Here is a 20,488-nt window from a genome sequence, read left to right on the forward strand (position 1 = left end):
GGCAGATGGCAACTGAAGGAAAATGGAGTTTAAGTCCTACAGAGGAAGAGATTTTTAGCAGCTCTACCAAGGCCCTCATTATGGAAAGAAAACAGTTAAGGCACAGTCCTCCCCCCTCCCCGTTGCATTGGTGAAATGCCAGAAGCACTTTGCTAAAGTTCACATAAGTATGGAGGAAATGGAACTTCAAACATCTGGAGTATGGAGGTCAGACAGTTCTGCAGAAGCAGCTGGCCCTGCACACAGGAGGCGGCTGTCTGCTGGGACGTCAGCTGAGTAAAGGGAAGAGGTGGGGTGGGTCTGTGGCTAGGAGCAAGAGCCTGGAAAACGGCAGATTGAAGCTCTATTCCTGTCTCCGCCAGACTTCCTGTGCTACGCCAACCAAGTCGCTTCGCTGCTTGGGCCAGCTTCTCGGAGCTGCCCATCTGCAGCAGCTTTGAGAATAGACATAGACAGAGTGTAGGTGGGCACAGGTATAGTCAATGCTGCCACAGCTGTCTGCTCTGAGCACACTGAAACACAGCGACAAGGACACCCAAGATTTCTCCATAAAACAGCTTCCACCAATGTTTTTAATTGCTAGTGAAAATGCAGAAGTGAGTTATGGATCGTACTTCCTGTGCTTTGGCAAACCCTACTGCCAATTTTAACTGTTTAGGCAAACCAAACATGCCTACACTTCAGTAAGAAGTGTGTTGTGAACATTACTCATTTAATAAAAAAGCAAGCCCTCCAATAACCTCGGATACATGTTCACAGGGAGTACTACATGAAATTTTGCCTTCTAGCTAACTTTTTTTTGTCTTTGAACTGCTCATTCAATTCTCTCTTCAAGAGTCTGAGTATAACAAGCAGGTAGAAAAAAAAATGCATCACTAATGTAGATCTCTGTGGGAGGACATGGAGATGGGGACATTGTTTACAGTTATCTTCTTCTTGCCTCCTAAAGCCTGTGGCTTTTCAGCATCAAAAGCTGGGAGCAGGGGACAGAGAAGTAACCTCCATGGTGCTATTCCCTATTCTAACATGAAATCCTTGATCACTCTAGAACACACTTTCTAGGATTTGCTGGAGATTCAGCTGTGGCTGAACACCACACATCACCACTTCACAATCATTTTACGAGAGGAAATACAGACCCAGCTCTGCATCAGATCAAAACCACAGCGCAAGGCAAATTAACGATTGCTAACCATCTGCTTGAGTTTCATGCTGTATGACAAACACCTTTTTGATGGATAATTTTCTTAGTCCTTCCTCTGCCCCCCTCAACTTCCCTTCACCAATACAGGATTCTGATAAGGGAACTACCTTAGGTACCAAACTACCAAGGTACATCCCCTCTCCTCTAGGGAGCTGTAGATGTTCTACACAGTGAACTGAATAGACATTTCAATGATTAACTAACACCAGTTGCATTGCTAATAGAAGTTTCCAGAGGAAAAAAATATCTAAATGGAACCAAAGACATTATATTTGAACACAAGCCAGAAATGCAAAAATCTGCTGATTAAAAACAGTCTTTAAAATAGAAGACACTTCAAGAGAAGTGTTTCTAGTGTACAATCCTACTGATTGATCTCGACAGAACAACATTTGGGATGTGTAGTCATAACATGTTACGTTTGTATTCAGTCTTAAAAAGCACAAAAAGCAGATAAATGCTTTTGATTATGCAAAGTCAAAATCCCAACGGTATGCATGAATGTATTTCAGTACCTGAAATTAGATTTTAGTCATTCCAAATTTCTTTTTTGCTGGGTATTCCTCAAGGTATGCATGCATGAGTAGGCTCATTTAAAAAAAAAAAAAAGAAACAAAATATGCTTATGCAAGCTCCCACATGTGAGTTTCAGCATTTTAAAGTGGCTGAATGAGTCCCTCTTTTCCTTACTGAAAGCAATGCACTTGTCTAGAATTAAACAAAACATACAAATCTAAATATATTCTTGACTGAAGCAAAGCACAAGGACAGAAAGGAAAAATTAAACGGCTTCTTCAGTAGTTTGGACTCACTAAAGAATCACCATGGGAGCAGAACAAAATTGTATGTCGAACGAAAAGCATTTTGTGTGCCAAAAAAAGCAACTTCATAGGAGATGAACATGTGCAATTGCAAAGAGCACTGCAGGTGTCTGAAAAGGAAACCATCTAAAAAAAGCCTATAAAAAAAATAAACTCAACAGAACAAGTTTGAACTTTCTGAAAGTTTGTCGGAGGTAAGGAACTGGTAAAGCTGAAACAATGAGCCAGAATGCTCATGCCCGAACAAAAAAAAAAAAAAAAGTCACAAAAGTAACTCACATTTGGTTGTTACTTGGCATTTCAAATGGGGTCTGGGGAGGAGGACACCAAAAGCAGTGAGCTAGCATAGCCTCAGCTTTAATTTATCACCTCTTTAGTGCTTTAGTTTATCACCTCTAATAGCAAAAATAAAATAGTTTCTAACAAAAAAGGTTATGTTACATGGTTGGGATAGTGGATTTATTGCATATCTCTAAATAATCATTATGCTAAAGAATAAAAAAACCTCCCACTATTCTGATTTGCCACATATACTTACTTGAAAGTTTTTGGAATTAATTTTCAGGCACATACTTTTCTTAAAACAAAACAAACCCCAACAAACTACCCAAAACCGACAAAAAACACAAGCAAAAGCCACACATACACACACACAAAAATTCCTCTCCCAAGTACCCTCCTTCTCCATGTGAACTCAGGGCCTATGAGGTGTCTAAGATTGACAGTCCCGGGACAGATTTTCTCCCTAAGACATAAAATAGGGACAATATATCTGGAAATGACACTGAATATCCTTTAGACACCTGCCAACATAGTTTTGATTACAAATCATCCAAAGCACAATGTTATTTCTATACCTTTTCGATCATACCTCATTTGATGTCAGTGATACAAGCTAGTGGGAAATCTGCTGGTTTTCAGTTGGGTCAGCACTGCACCAAGAGTAACTCATGAGTATCAATTAAACAGCCATCAGATGGCTAAAGACCTATTATCTATACCACAAACCATCTTGGCTTAGTGCCAGAACACAGCTTACCACACATGAAATGTCTTTTTTTTTTTTCTTTTGTTTCCTAAATGTTCAAAGGTTGAAGACTGCATTTTCTCCATAAGAGAACAATTAAATTTCTGGATTTTTTTCAATATTTTGTACAGAACAAGCAAATCTCTATGGCAAACAACTTTGTTGCAACACTGTGAGGTGCTACTCCAATGGGAGGATAACCAGCAATGGAAAGTTTTTTCCTCTTGTCCCCGTTGGTGGTGAGTCTAAACAGTAAAATAAGACGGCAGGAACAACCCTTACCCACTACAGAACACACTTAGAAGTTTTCAGTATACTTATTCCACTCTGCAGTTAACTTACTACCCATACCTTCAGCATATTATGGCAGCAAAGTGCTCTCCCATGTCACTAATATCAAAACAACTAGGTTCTGACAAGCTCCTCACTTTCATTTTCAAAGACAAATCTAGAACAAGTCAGTTCAGCTCTTTGCCCAGTCTCACCTTTCTCAAACTCCCTTCAGTAACCAGCTGTCCCCTTCTGAAGGTACATCAAGAGAGGACAAACTCAGAAGCATCATGAACTTCACTCAGTTCATACTTCCGAAATCCCAGTTTCCACAGCATTGCACATGGAAGTCTATTAAAATATTACAGAATCACCAAATCACTAAGGTTGGAAAGGACCTTCAAGATCATCAAGTCCAGCCATTAATCCAGCGCCACCATGTCCCCTAAACCATGTCCTGAAGCACCACATCCACACGTTTTTTGAACACTTCCAGAGATGGCGTCTCCACCACTTCCCTGGGCAGCCTGTTCCAATGCTTGAACATCCTCTCGGTGAAGAAATTTTTCCTAATATCCAATCTAAACCTCCCCTGGTGCAACTCGAGGACATTTCCTCTTGTCCTATCACTAGTTAGTTGGGAGAAGAGACCAACACCCTCGTCACCACAACCCCCTTTCAGGTAGTTGTAGAGAGCGATAAGGTCTCCCCTCAGCCTCCTCTTCTCCAGACTGAACAAGCCCAGTTCCCTCAGCCGCTCCTCATAAGACTTGTGCTCCATACGTCTCACCAGCTTTGTTACCCTTCTTTGGACATGCTCAAGCACCTCAGCATCCTTCTTCTAGCGAGGCGCCCAAAACTGAACACAGTATTCAAGGTGCGGCCTCACCACTGCCAAGGACAGGGGCACAATCACTTCCCTACTCCTGCTGGCCACACTACTTCTGATACAGGCAAGGACGCAGTTGGCCTTCTTGGCCACCTGGGCACACTGCCGGCTCATATTCAGCCAGCTGTCAACCAGCACCCCCAGGTCCCTTTCCGCCGGGCAGCTCTCCAGCCACTCCTCCCCAAGCCTGTAGCATTGCATGGGGTTGTTGTAGCCAAAGTGCAGGACCCTGCACTTGGCCTTATTAAGCCTCATACAGTTGACCTCGGCCCATCAATCCAGCCTGCTCAGATCCCTCTGCAGAGCCCTCCTACCCTCCAGCAGATCAACACTCCCACCCAACTTGGTGTCATCTGCAAACTTACTGAGGGAGCACTCAATCCCCTCATCCAGATCATCAATAAAGATATTGAACAAGACCGGACCCAGAACTGAGCTCTGGGGAACACTGCTTGTGACCGGCCGCCAGCCGGATTTAACTCCATTCACCACAACTCTCTGGGCTCGGCCGTCCAGCCAGTTCCTCACGCAGCACAGAGTAAACCTGTCTAAGCCACGAGCCACCAGTTTCTCCAGGAGAATGCTGTGGGAGACACTGTCAAAGGCTTTACTAAAGTCCAGGCAGACAACATCCACAGCCTTTCCCTCATCCACTAGGCGGGTCACCTGGTCATAGAAGGAGATCAGGTTGGTCAAGAAGGACCTGCCTTTCATGAACCCATGCTGTCTGGGCCTGATCCCTTGGTTGTCCCTCATATGCCCTGTGAGCACCCTCAAGATGAACCGCTCCATCATCTTCCCCAGTACGGAGATCATGCTGACAGGCCTGTAGTTCCCAGGATCCTCCTTCCGGCCTTTCTTGTAGATGGGCGTCACATTGGCAAGCCTCCAGTCTTCTGGGACCTCCGCTGTTACTCAGGACTGCTGATAAATGATGGAGAGTGGCTTGGCAAGCTCCTCTGGAGCTCCCTCAGTACTCACAGGTGGATCCCATCAGGCCCCATAGACCTGTGCATGTCCAAGTGGCTTAACAGGTCCTTAACTGCTTCCTCCTGGATTATGAGGAGTACATTGTGCTCTCCATCCCCATCTTCCAGCTCAGGGGGCTGAATACCCTGCGGATACCTGGACTGGCTATTAAAGACTGAGGCAAGGAAGGCATTAAGTACCTCAGCCTTGTCCTCATCCTTGGACACAATGTTCCCTGCCATATCCAGTAAGGGATGGAGATTCTCCTTGCCTCTCTTTTTGTTGTTAATATATTTGTAGAAGCATTTTTTATTATCCTTTACGACTGTGGCCAGATTGAGCTCCAGCTGGGCTTTTGCCTTTCTAATTTTGTCCCTGCTTGACCTAACAAGATCCTTGTACTCTTCTTGAGTTGCCTTCCCCTTCTTCCAGAGGTGATAAACTCTCCTCTTTTCCCTGAGTCCCAGCAAAATCTCCCTGATCAGCCAGGCCGGTTGCCTTCTCCGCCAGCTCTTCTTACAGCACATGGGGACCGCCTCTCCTGTGCCTTTAAGATTTCCTTCTTGAAGACTGTCCAGCCTTCCTGGACCCTTTTGTCCTTCAGGACTGTCTTCCAAGGGACTTTCTCAACCAGTGACCTGAACAGGCCAAAGTCTGCCCTCTGGAAGTCCATGGTAGCAGTTTTGCTGACCCCTCTCCTTACTTCACTCAGGTTCTAGCAAAAAAGGAGAATTAACAAAAATTCTCTCACATGTTTCCTAAGACTGCGTTACTATTTTGGATTGAGTCATACAGACTTCTTGTAATTTGGGATATATTAAGTAAAAGCAGAAGACAGACAACCACATCACAAGCATGTATGGCATTTACCAGTTTAAGAGGTTGCGGAGGACGGGACAGGGCAGAGATGAAATTGCTGAGGCTGTTCTACTTCTCAATCGCCATTTTCATTTCCACACACAACTAAAACAGGAAGTTGCACATTGTTTCTGCAAATGGATTTCCTTCAGCCTCCTACTCTTGGCCACAACCGATATGAAATAATGCAATTGCATCTGCTGGGAACACCCACGTGGCCTCAATAGTCCCAGCAGCACTTACTCCATACTGAGCCACAACCTTCCCCAGCCAAAACTTTTCCAGACTAAGGCTGGGCACTCTGGCAGAGGACTCTGGCCCAAAAAGAAACCATGCCACTTGGTCAGCTCCTCCTCCAGGACTACCTCTCAGACTTGTACATGCACACATCCATCAGTGAGTTCTTGGCACTGTCCTGTGCAAGTGCACCTGAATGCAGATGCTGCAGCCTGATGGCAGGTTGAAAGGCGGTACAAGTCTTGAAGAAGAGTCTTGTGTGTCAGCGCAGAGAGAAGGACATTGCTACATCCCTGCTGCTAAATGCGTTATCCCACTACTGTTACAGTAAATTCATTAGGCAGACTGATCACGTGTTCAGAAATTAGACATTTCCACTGTGCAGTTATTAGCGTAATGATTAAACTTGATTGCAAACGCTTGGGAAGAACAGTGCCAGCTATAGGGGATGACACACAGAAGCCTGTAGGAAGGAGCAGCCACAAGTCTGTAGTTTTCCAGTATCTTGTCTCCAGGATAATTGAGCACACAATTGGGGGCCGGGGGGCACAGAGAACAAAACACTGTCTGGCACCTAGTGCCCTGGTAAAGGTGCTTCAAACACTCTGGTGGGTTACAAGCCTCTGAATTGCACCAGTGTTTCAAGAGAAGGCCTTACAGCTCCACAGTAACAACCACCACAGACTCATGCATGACTGGCCACTGACCTGTGCAGCACTGGACAGCTAAACCCATGCTGAAGAATTACTGAACGTCTGTGAGAAACTTAACTGCATGGGAAAGTGGCTAGGATCAATATACTGCTACAGTTACCTTAATCAGGGACGGAGGTGTTGCTGAGGAGTAAAATATTCCCCTGAGACATAAATGGGTACATCAGGACACAATTTAATGCACTACAAAAAGACAGCTGGGCAAACTTCTGTGGCCTGCCTTCTCCCCACTGCTTTGGTAAAGCCTGGTTTTCCTAAGTGAGGTCAGTGTACTTTTTTGATTGAAGTTGTATATATCCATTCAGCAATACAGACAGCATTTATTCCCAGAAGTATATAGCTAATTGCATTGGGTTTGCATGGCAAGATTTTGGTGGTGGGGGTTGCAGGAGTGGCTTCTGTGGGAAGCTGCTAGAAGCTTCCGCTGTGTCTGACAGGGCCAATGCCAGCCGGCTCCAAGACAGACCCACCACTTGTCAAGGCCAGGACAGTCAGCGACAACAGTAGCGCCTCTGGGGTAACCTAGTTAAGAAGAGGAAAAAAAACCTAGCCTGCAGCATTTGCAGCCAGAGAGAGGAGTGAGAAGACATGAAAACAACTCTGCAGACACCAAGGTTAGTGAAGAAGGAGGGGCAGGAGGTGCTCCAGGCACTGGAGTAGATTCCCCTGCAGCCTGTGATGAAGACCATGGTGAGGCAGGGTGTGCCCCTGCAGCCCATGGAGCTCCACAGGGGAGCAGATCTCCACCTGCAGCCTGGGGAGGACCCCACACCAGAGCAGATGGATGTGCCCGAAGGAAGCTGTGACCCTGTGGGAAGCTCACACTGGAGCAGGCTCCTGGCAGGACCTGTGGACCCATGGAGAGAGGAGCCCAGGCTGGAGCAGGTTTGCTGGCAGGACTTGTGACGCTGTGAGGGACCCACGCTGGAGCAGTCTGTTCCTGAAGGACGGCATCCCGTGAGGGGACCCAGGCTGGAGCAGTTTGTGAAGAACTGCAGCCCGTGGGAAGGACTCCTGTTGGAGAAGTTTGTGGTGGATGGTCTCCCGTAGGAGGAAGCCCACGCTGGAACAGGGGAAGAATGTAAGAAGTCCTCCCCCTGAGGAGGAAAGAGCGGCAAAGATAACATGTGATGAACTGACGAGAACCCCCATTCCCTGTCCTCCTGTTCCGCTCGGGGGTAGGGGTGGGGTAGAGAAATCAGGAGCAAAGTTGAGCCCAGGAAGAAGGGAAGGGTGGGGGGAAGGAGTTTTAAGGTTTGGGTTTATTTCTCATTGTCCTACTCTGATTTTGATTGACAATAAATTAAACTAATTTCCCCAAGTTGAGTCTGTTTTGCCTGTGATAACTGCTGAATGATGTCTCTCTGCCCTTATCTCAACCCATAAGCTTCTCCTTATTTTTCTCTCTCCCCCATCCAGCTGAGGAAGGGGAATGATAGAGCAGCTTTGGTGGGCACCTGGCATCCAGCCAAGGTCAACCCACCACACTAATGTAAACAACAACTATGCATTTGGTTTAAGAACTACCACGATGAAGAAATCTAGGCAAATGGGCAGGAAGGGAAGAGTACATAGGAAAAGTATCTTTATTTGATTAAGATCTGCAGACTGGTCACAATCTCTTTTTCCAGGATGTTTGCTTAAGTCACATAATTGTTTGCTGAGACTCTGCTTTCTAAAAATGCATTTGGAAAAATTCACACCACATTTTCTTTATTCTGTTTCTACTGATTAGATGATGCCTTTAAACATTATTGAACTAGCTGACCTGCCATTATCCAATAATGACCAGTCACCAGCGTTCTCTCAATCTTATTTTAGGCAAACATGGAAAACAGTCTTTAAAAAGTTTTTAAAATAATTTCCAAAAGAACAAAGGTGTTAGATACATTTATTCCAAGTAATTCAGCCAGCTCTAGTAGAGAGCATCTCTGAAGAGTTTCCGCATTAACTGAAGGACTACGTATTTAATGCAGCCCAGGAAAATACAGTTTCATAAAAACGTTGAGTAGGAAATAAGATGCAAGTAATTTGCAGTTGTGGTCCCATCAAGCTCCTTTTGCTCCCAGGTCTGGAGGTCTAGAAGTAAGAAGCAAGCTAACTGGGATCAAAGCTTGATATTCTCTCTGCCAGCCAAGAGGCACACTGCACTGCAGGAGGAATGCTTAAAGCAGCAAAATCCCAAGGGACTGAACTTGAGTTTCTCTCAGTGAGAGCTTATGGAAACCATCCCCCACTTCCTGAAGTTTCATTATTTGTTAATGTGCCACAGCCTGTACTAAGAAAAGGGAAAAGCACATTATTTTAACCAAAACACCATGAACATACCCAGAAGTTCTCTCCTCTGGTTTTACCCAGATGCCAGAGTAGCACCAAATTCCACTACACCAGGGATGCTTCAAAACTGTAATATATGAAGGGCAAGCATTTCTGGGGTCAGCTGTCATGTTACGGTTAAATAAAATAAAGGATGGTCTAACTCCTATCAGCTTACAGGCTTATAACCCTGTCAGTGCTGTCTCTTAACATGAGATTCAGGGCATATGAGCAAACTAAATCCAAACACAGTGGCACAGGTAAGAGATTAGATAGTTGAGAAAGTCTGAATTGTTTCAGGCCGTTTGACTGGACTTCCCTCTTTACCTTAATGGCCCGTAATTACATGAAGATAGAACATTTCTGGTATGACTTGCAGGTTTCACCTCACAAATGGAGATTCTCCTCAGTTACTTCAGTGTCTCCCTCATCACCACAGCAGGCAAAAAGTGCCCCAAGTTGGAGCACTGGTATAACATAATATTTCCACCATTCACCCACTCTCAAATGCCATGTTTCATCTGCCAAGAGACACATGCAGATCAACTGCATAATTACAAGCTAAGTTTATTTTTTAAAAAGCATCCCAGTTTAAATAGTACTTGAATTTCTTCTAATTAAGAGGAATAAACAATTTGCTAGTCCACATGAGCTGGCATGTTACTAGCTTACCATACACTACTTGTCAGCTACTAGAGAGCAAAAATATGTACACTGCTCAAAAACTTCAGGAACATCTTTTCCAGCCTTGTTTAGGAGACAAGCCTTATCCACAGTACAACTTCCCTCATTCAGTCCTGTACGACATCTGGCCACTGCTGCATCTTGCCCAATACTTAACACACATAAGAAAATCCTATAAATGGACAAAGAAGGATCAGCTTCCCAAAGACGACGTTTATCTCCTTTCCAGTCAGATAAAGGTTGATTTGTGGTTTGAAGGCTTATCCTGCAACCTTATACAGCCTAGTTTTGAACACAGTTCAGAAATATAACTTAAAAAGAAGAAAAAACAATCCCATAAGACAGTGAGTTCAACAAGAAAGCAGGATTTCCTACGATCAAATCAAGCCTTTCAGTCATTATTCAGTACTTCCTTGTTCTTATATTTTCAAAAGATGGCCCAACTAACCTTTCCTGAAGCAATGATGCGTTTTATTATTTCCATCATGACCCCCTTAACTCTAAGGTCCCCATCCTACTTGTTCTCACTTTGTATAGAAGCCTGATAGCTTTTAATCACACCCTTGTTGCTCCTGGTTTTGCCATGTACAAGAATTTTACGATAGCATGAGAAGATCAGGTTGATCTTGGCTATTTTTCTCTTGCAGGCAAGGAACAGAAAAGCCAGTTAGAGAAATAGCAAGCTGTGCTTCAATCCCTGTGTGACACCACACAGAATTGTACTGATGGATCCATTGTAAATAGCCATCCCAGTACAACATGTGAGGGGGCAAAAGCAAGTGCTTTTAGGCCTGAACAGGTGCAGCTACAAAACCACTGCACATTAGCATTCATGCAAGGCTACATTCAGGAAAAAGTCATAGCTACTTAGCAGATTCTCAAAGAGGAAGCAAACAAAATATAAGAACTGTGATTCTATGGTCATGTACTGCTTACATTTTCATGCCCATAAGATATGATTAGGCACAATATTGGGCAAAATTGTTAAATAATATAACTATTTGCTGGCACCAGGAATGAACATTAGAAAGGAAAATGACAGCTTTAGCAATCTATTTTTTGAAATTGAGGAAAAGGCAAAGACATACTTTTATGGTGATTACTTGTACATGCACAGCCAGCATTCCAAATGGGAATAACTGAAAAAGTGAATCATGGCCTCCACTAGTTGTTATTCAAACTGTGCTAGTCCAAAATATATTCTGATTTTTCTCAAAAAATAAAACCTCTACATATAGTACAGCTTTTAACCAAACAAATCTACAATTTTATTTCCACTACCATCACAATGCCCTGTCCATGATGGCAGCAGCAGCAGGGTCAGTTAAGAATCAACAATATTCTCCAGTGGAATAAGTAGTTCTGAAAAAAATAATATTCATAGTAACCTATTTCTGTTTAGGTGTTTAGCTGTAAATTATATCAATTAAAACAATTTCACAGACAATTTTTTCCGTTACGGTAAAAGGAAACTTTTCACTTTGTGCTCTGTGACTGTCCCAGCGATGCAGAGATCATACTGTCCCAGATGATGTTGGGGAAGGGACACACACTGGGGCACAACAGCCACATGGCAGGTGTTCGTTAAGATTAACTTAGTTGGATAGATTTCCACACTTCATACACACTCCTTCAAAGTTACAATAAAACAACAGAAGTTATCACAGATTTAAAAGAGCAGCTAATAAGTCATTCATATACCTCCCATGAACTAATAAAATTCACTGCATATATGTAACCTGTAAGGGGGCTTTTACAAGACATGCATAACAGATACCCATATGGGCCCCAAAAGGCTGCTAGTAAAGAGACTAAAGTCAAACCAGCAGCAGAACGTTACTGCTGGCTTATAAAACACTCATGTGAATCATTGCTTAGTTAATGTTGATCTGCAGATAGAAAACAACGTACTTACATGCCCCCCAGCCAGCAGAAAGCAGTAAGTAATTCCCTTCCGAATGGCACAAGAAGTCCAGTCATAAGCACCCAGCAGCATGTGTTCATGTGCTTGAGTGACAGATTATGAAGAGGGGTAGCTTCAGTGATGCAGCACAAGCAAGACTCATCTGCTCCACAGTGAGCTTCTTGTACTTGCTTTTGCCCCTCTTTTTCCCCAAATACAGTCAGCTCAAGCATAACGCTACACAGCTACCATGAAAACCAATGTCCCAAATACCTGCACTGGAAGGCATAGATACAGTGACTGACTTAATGCTTTGGTAGCTGGTTACCTATTGCTGTATTAGACACAACGTTCTTATAACCATCACCTCCTACACTGCATTTCCTTTTTGCTTTGCCCTTATGTCACTAGAACATTGACAGAATGTTGACAGAAAATCATAATTCAATGTAAAACAGGAGCTATTCACATGTGAAGACTGTTGGTTTATTGGGACTTAAAATAGAAGGAAAACTAATTTCAGGCAACAATCTAATCAGATGTATCTGAAGAGAAAAAAAACTCCTTGAAAAGTCCAATATGTGACTTCACAGCAGGTTAGTGACATATTTCATTTAGGTGGTATATCTTCCAGATATGAGATGTTTTCATTAAAAAAGGAAGACTGCACAAACACCCTCCACTCCTTTGTTGCACAAAATTGTCAAAAAAGCCTTTCAAAGTAATGTTCACAGTCCTGGGATTTTTGGCTTTGATTTCAGAAAACAAGAGGCTGCATCAGGCCTCTTAATTTAATATTTGCTGAGGTGTCTAGAGCTTAGAAACCAAATACCCATTCAGTAGAAAGGAGGTTTTAATGGTCTAAAACACATGGAAAATTATGCATTCAGACTGCCTTTCTACCAGACTGTGGAATAGGAATCAGAATATGAAGGCATTCAGTCAACAGCTATTAAAGATAGCAACTTACTCCGCTCCCCAAAGACACGTTCAAACCCTGCATTACACACACACAAAAAAAGTGGGACTAAAGGAAACAAAAGTTTCTGTCGCAGTTTCTTCTTCTCCATCAAGGTAACTGCCCTTCCCCATCACAGAAAGGCTGATAGTTGTGGTTGCTCTCTCATAGGTGTGCATAACCAAGTATCATGGGGTTTTTTTTTTTTGTTGGTCATGTGTTCAGGTTTTTGTACTGCATCAGCTGAACTGTACAAAAATTACAGATAGATTCTACATGTATCCATTTGTGGTCATGAAGGGAATTTCTCAACAGAACAGCTGACAAGCCAACCCTTACACATTATACTACATTCTAAGAAATTTGTACATATCATGTAAAAGCTGGTATGCACAAAGTTAGCAACTTTCATAAGCAGACAGATAACCAGAGCAAGAACAGTACAATTTCTTGGAGCCTTAGCCTCTATCACAGAGAGTACAAGAAGAACAGGATGTGAAGCAAAGGCCACAGAGATAATCGTCAGCACTTTATCAGGAGAGGGAACGTCACCCAAGGCAAGGTTAATCTAAACAAAAGGTGCAAGTTTCTTCACCATATTTAGAATATTTGTGTCTGCTGACAAGCAAGGGCAGTCCAAGATAACCAGAATGAAGACATTATCTTTCTAATGTATACAACATTAGATGATGCCCTAGTTCCTGCAGAAACACTTGGTCTCTTCGCACGCTTTTGGACATGTAGAAAGTTTTTATGGAAGTGGAGCTTACAAGGACTTGTAGACACAGCCTGGCAGTTTCTGTCTGATTTAGTAATTGTCTCCTCCCTCACCATTTAGTTCCTATAGCTTATGATGTGCCTTGGAAGGGTACAAAGTCAGTTTTTAGGATATATCCAGCTACCACAGCATAACACTGAGAACAGTCACGCCAGAGGGTAACCTGTTCCAGTGCTGCATCATGCTCCAAAATAAAAAGGATTTTCCCAACTCCATGTACTAACCTGCCAAGCTTCAACTTCTGGCTAACTGTTCAACATTAGACTGTCACTACCACAAGAAAGACTAACTGCAAAGATGACAAAGCCAGACTTAAGTATATGTAGGCTACCACAACATTACTGCTTTGCTTCCTCTTTGTCAGACTAAACAAGCACAACTCCTTCAATCCCTGCTTGTAGGCTGCATGCTGCATGCCCTGACCATCTCAGTATCCCCTCTCTGCTGAACTATCTCACTTCCTTTAAATCACTCTTGAATAAGGCAGGGGCGACACCAAAAAAAAAAAATGGACACAGCACTCCAGGTGAAGCCTCATCACTGCAGAGCAGATTATAATCACCACCCTTCATCTGCCAGCCACATCCTTCCCAATGCAATCCCTGCCATGCTGCTTCGCTTATTCGGATGGCCTTGTGTTGTTGGCTCATGCTCAGCACAGCATCCATCAGCACACAAGCTCCTTTTCAGTAGGACAGCTGCACAGAGTCACCTCCCAGCACATACAAACGTATGGGGTTATTCCATCTCATGTGTACAGTCTTGTACCTTGCCTGTTTCCTAGGTTTTTGCTGGCTCAATCCTCAAGTTTCTCAAGGTTCCTCTGCACTGAGGCTCTGCCATTCAGCACATGAATCACCTTGCCTAATTTAGAGTTACCCCCAAATTTGCTGAGGGCATGTTTTATGTCCTTAATGGTCTCCAAAGAATATTCTAAAACAGTGTGGGCTCCAGTATCAACCCTGCTTTCTAGCAGTCACCAACCGTTTGCTAGTTCTAGCTAATTTTCTTTCCAATTAAGTCCTTTTTTCCAGCCCATACGTTCTTCATGTCAGGGAACAAGATCAGAGTTTTAAGCATTCTCTTTTTAAAGAGGCAACTTCAGGGTAAAAGTACCTGGACAACTGTCCTTTGGAAGCACAGTCATGACTAAGAGGATCTGGAGAGCAAAATCTCCCATTTTGCTCCCATCCGTAGGTGTACTAAGTACTTTACATAATTGCTTGTTCTTAGGCACGACCACCCATATTCATCAGCAGATGATTTGTCACATTTTTCTACCCTACTTCTTGGCTTTCAAACATGAATTTGAACGTTGTTGTGATCATATACTGCATCCATGGATTGTGGTATCACATTAATCCAAAGGGCAGACACACACACTCAGAGAAAGCTCTTTCCCACAAGCTCAGACATAAAAGAGTCCCCACTGTACGTGCACTGCCTTATGCCTCTTCAAAGATTAAGAGACCTGCTGAGCACCTAACAGCTCTTGCGCTCTTCTTTCCTGGCATCAAACACCAGTTACTGTGTTTTCAACTTGCTACTACTTAGGAGCTCACCCCTTCAAGCCCCAGAACACCTTCAGCAGAGCTTCTCTGAAACCTCACCACATCAGTCCCAACCAGTTGCTCACTCACTGGAAAAGGCCTTAGTATTTGGGGATGGGGGTGGTGTGTATGTGTGATTCAACACAGACTACAGCTGCAAGTTTCACAAGTCCTACAAGAAAAGATTACATCTGTGTATTTCATTATTGCCCCTGGCTTTAGCTAGGCAACCATACCATAGAAACAGAAGGCATGTGGCTTTCTGCTTGCATGCAGTATTTGAATTACACATGCAATGAATTAGACATGGATGGTGACAGGCAAGATTCTTCTAAACTAATTCAGGGATTTATTTTTTATTTTATTTCGTTCTAAAAGCTTCTAACTTTTAATGGTTACAAAAGATGCACTTTCTTCCTGAAAGTTATGCTTTCAGAACATATTGTTTTGCAATAGTCCCTATTTTGCATTAGAGGAGAGCTTCAGATGCAGAAGAAAATCTTAACACTGAATGTTTAAGGGGTGCAGTGTTTCTTGGTGCAAATCACCATTTCTTAAAAAGGACTCTACTTCTTGCTTCATGCTTCAAGAGGCATGGATTTAAATACTGAGCTATTTAAAAACTGTTTATGTCCAGGAAAAAAAAAAAGGAATAGTTGCTACACCCAGTACTGCAGCTGCTCTGACATAAATGTGAGCACCAATTTGTTACATTTTTCAGTATTGACACAGTAAACAAGGATGTCCCTGTCAACATATCTCCTCTGATGACTCTCGCCATCCCATCTTCATTCTCTTGGAAGTTTGTGGAAGTGAAGCAGCAAAAACTTTATCTTAAAGTACACATTTAAGTCAGCTATTGTTTCCAAGAGGAGGAGGGGAAGAGCAGAGAATAACCAAGAAACAAAAGTCAAAAGAGCAAAAGAACATAGGCACAAATTTTTAGAGAAGCAGTTTTTCACTTGTCAAATATTCAAGCTATGAAGAGCTGAATTTAACTCCTTTAGTAAAAGACACTGATTTTTAGACTGAAGGGAGAGATACAAGAGGATTTTTTAATTTTATTTTTTAAAGAACTAACTCATTGGCTCAGGGACCCATGCAAGAATGGCAGAAATTAACAACATGAGTTTGAACAGCAAACTAGAATTTCATTTAAAACACATAGAAAATAAACATAATGAAGCATAAACTGCATTCAGAGCACAAATACACAGTGTCTTGCTTAATTCATCAACAGGGTACATGAAAAAATCCTGGGTTTATGTAGTTGCAGCACACCTTAAGATAACATCATATGGTGAATGTTCAGGTCTTCAGTCCTTCCCCACCTCCATGTCCAAGGTACTTCCTGGTGTCTCCCATTGCAGGCTGACCTTCAGCTTCTCCTTTCCCCTTTCACAGAATGCTTGAGCACCTCAATGTCTTTCTTGTAGTGAGGGGCCCAAAACAGAACACAGTATTCGAGGTGCAGCCTCACCAGCGCCAAGTACGGGGGTACCCTACTCCTGCTGGCCACACTATTTCTGATACAGGCAAGGACACTGTTGGCCTTCTTGGCCACCTGGGCACACTGCTGGCTCATACTCAGCCGGCTGTCAACCAGCACCCCCAGGTCCTTTTCCACCAGGCAGCTCTCCAGCCACTCCTCCCCAAGCCTGTAGCACTGCATGGGATTGATGAGACCCAGGTGCAGGACCCTGCACTTCGCCTTGTTGAAACTCATACAATTGGCCTCGGCCCATCAACTCAGCCGGTCCAGACCCCTCTGGACAGACCAAAACTCCTGGCCAACTTGGTGTCATCTGCAAACTTGCTCAGGGTGCACTCAATCCCCTCATCCAGATCATGGCTAAAGACATTAACTGGCCCAAATTCTGAGCCCTGGAACACCCCTTATGACCAGCCACCAGCTGGATTTAACTCCATTCACCACAACTCTTCAGGCTCAGCCATCCAGTTTTTCATCCAGCAAAGAATATGCCCATCCAAACCACTAGCTGCCAGCATGTCCAGGAGGTTGCTGTGGGAAACTGTCAAAGGCTTTACTAAAGTCTAGGTAGACAACATCCACAGCCTTTCACTTCAGGATATGGTTTAGTGGGCATGGTGGTGTTGGGTTGATGGTTGGACTTGATGATCTTAAAGGTCTTTTCCAACCTTAATCATTCTGTGATTCATCTGCTAGGTGGGTCACCTTGTCACAGAAGGAGATCAGGTTGATCAAGTAGGACCTGCCTTTTATAAACCCATGCTGACTGGGCCTGATTGCCTGGTTGTCCTGCACATGCTGTATGATGGCACTCAAGATGGTCTGCCTCATAACCTTACCTGGCACCAAGGTCAGACTGAGAGGTCTGCAGTTCCCTGGATCCTCCTTCAGGCCCTTGCTGTAGATGTGCATCACATCTGCTAACCTTACTGCCTTTAGCAAAGCCTTGATGCTCACATTGGTCCAAAGTATAGCTATCTTTTTCCCCCAAATCTTGCCTAACAGGATGAGTATGATCTCTTATACTGGAAGGGTTTGCAGACTTCTCCAGAACAGTGATCAAGTCTCTGCTCTGCCATATCACAGCAGCTTGGAAAGGTCAAGTCAGCTTGGCAAAGCTCAGTCAGTTTCAAGGGTACAAGTCAAAGAGCTTATTAAGTGTAGTAAATAATTATGTGGCAGGTCACTCCAGACCCACACATTACAGCTGAAAGACAACTATGACTGCAGAAAATACAGATGCAGATGGGCAGGCTTTTGCTCCGTCTCCTATGTGAAAGCCATTCCTGGAGCTGTTTGCTGCCTCCATGTGCTCAGAGCAGCACTCCCTCACCACAGCATTACTTATGTGAAGCCTCTGTTTGCCCACAACAAGAAACCAAAAGGCGAATTACTTTTTTTCCCCTATAAAAGCAAGCAAGCTCTCCATCTGTAAAATTAAGCTCCAGTAACAAGAATATAACACGCCACTCCATCACCTAACTTTTCATGAATGCTTTTTTTCTCCAATGAAAAAGGTACATAACTAGGAAAAATAATGAGTGGCTACTAATCAAGATTAGCTATCCAACCATTGAGCCTAGAGCCATTCTGGAAAGCATGCATGGAGAACTGAAACACAGTAGGGGAACAGAAACTGCCTGCAAGACAGAAGACCCACTGGATTTTCTTCCTTAGAAAGAAGGTAGGTGTTTTAATCAGAAAAACTATCAAGCTGTACCTTATTTCACAGATATCTGCTCTATGTTGCAAAAGCCAGAACTGACTGGCAATGCCTCAAATCTGTTTCTAGGCAATACTTCTTTCATGGTGAAGAATTCCATTTTGAGAATATGTTTATCCCCATGCATTAGTGGCATGAAAATATTCATGACTGATACAAGCATGGGGAAAGACACTCTGGAGACCTCGGAGAATTTAGAAACACTCAAAGCAACTGCACAGCACATTTAAGATACACAGTTGAAGCATTTGAGCAGAAACATTTCAAAGCAAATAGCTGAGCTGGTATGTGTGCATTATCTGTATCTAGTTTAATTCTACAAAATTAGTCTGCAGAGGTTCATTTATAAGCAAGGATTAGTTTCAGGAAAGACCAACCAGGACAGAAAACTACAAGCAAGTGACCTTGCTAAACACTCCTCAAAAGCTCTACAAAGCACTGATTGTTCACAGTCTTTAGCAAACACTTCATGTATCAGGTGACTCAATAGCTTTCAGCATAGTGCCTTCATTTCAGGCAGCAAACAGTACAGAGGGTTAACACCTTTTGTGCTAGTATCAAACATTTTGGCTTTTTCCATGGTTGGTCATATCAGTGGGACAATGAGAATTTAACAATAATTGCTTCACACACTGCAGCTCTGAAACACATAAGAAAAGATGTGCTCAGTGTATACAAGGGCATCCAATGCCTGGGAAAGCTGTAGGTTCAGTCCTTTATCCAGTCATTTCTTCAGAGGTAGTCATAATCCTAGCATCAAGAAATCTCTGAATGCTTGATGGAACAAGAAATTTATCTACAGCAATTTTACTTCCTCCTACTCTCCTGTTTCTGTAGCAAGTACTTTTAAAATACTTGATATAGTTTCTAAAACTGTGTAGTCCTTAGCACATACGAACTTGACAAGCCTTTTCGAAAGGTTTGTTACTAGGAGGGCCCTTCCACATGCACTGGAATCTTCTCCCTGCTGACATGCTTTCAGTGAACCACTGTGCTGCCATTTAATAGCAGGATTTTTAGAAACCACAATCTAAAAGAAACAGAGGTCAGCAGCGCCTACAGGGAGACAGACAGCAGAGGCCATGAGAAGCATTTTCTTTCAAGTATTTGGTCTAAGGTGTACCACTAACAGGGTACTGGTTGACCAACAAATACTTTAAATTCACTGGCTGCACTGAAGAACATTTTAGGTTGACTCCTCTGAGGTCTGTTTATGAAATGTCTCAGACAGGCACAAGACATACAGCTCAAAGATCCAACTGAATTTCAATAAGGGCATATGACAGAGTGGACACTGGGCCCTCAATAACTCACTCAAGCCCACTTCAGAACAGCAACGTAAAGGTGAAATAACTGAGTGGATCCTGTCTCTCCCTTCCTTGGCATTGGTATGGCGCACACCTGATTATGCAATAATCCGCTTCCAGGTTAAACACAGCAGACTCTTTTTGGCTGAATTACCATACAATCAGACCAGTGCCAGATCAGGTAAAAAGGCAGGCAGCAGCAACTCTCCCCCCGAAGCAGCAGCCAGCTAGGGTGAAGCTTCAGCCAAGGGAACACAAGCTACCACTGACAGGGACAGGCCTGTACTTTCCCTTCATTTATTTCCATGTCCCCCCTGCATCAGCTCTAGCAATACTGCAGTCACAATACAAGTCAGGTCAGCTCACTCATCCAACTGCCTTGGCTTAGAAAGAGTTTGGCTAGAGCAGGTAATGGCAGTACGTAAATCCCTCTCCCTCTCCACACAGCTCATGAAATTACATCTTGCAAAGGTATGAAAACAAATGAGATAAGTGCATATGTTGCAATGTTAAATATGGTACTTCTATCTGGATTTCTTCAGAAAGAGAATTCTTCCCTCTACTCGTCCTTCAACTGCAGCTTCAGATCTTGGAATCTTAATAATTCACTCCTGTTTTAAAGCAAATATAATCCCAGTGCTTCTTGACAAAGGAACTGTTTAATTTCAGTCATGACAACATGGCTTTCATAAAAGAAAAAAGCCTTACCACTTTCTATCATGTTACTCAGAGAATTCAAAGAAGTCAACATAAACTATCCAGCTCAATAATATAAGATACAAGATAATG

General features: G+C 43.2%; 1 protein-coding gene across 12 annotated transcripts in view; it reads right to left on the reverse strand.

The window, feature by feature from the left end:
• ABI1 (abl interactor 1) overlaps positions 1-20,488 on the reverse strand; it is a gene marked incomplete at its 3' end in the record, with an annotated part of 84,878 nt that overhangs the window by 39,982 nt on the left and 24,408 nt on the right. The window lies entirely within an intron of this gene.

This window comes from Phaethon aethereus (genome assembly GCF_964289735.1).
Source record: "Phaethon aethereus genome assembly, chromosome: 2".
Lineage (NCBI taxonomy): Eukaryota > Metazoa > Chordata > Aves > Phaethontiformes > Phaethontidae > Phaethon > Phaethon aethereus.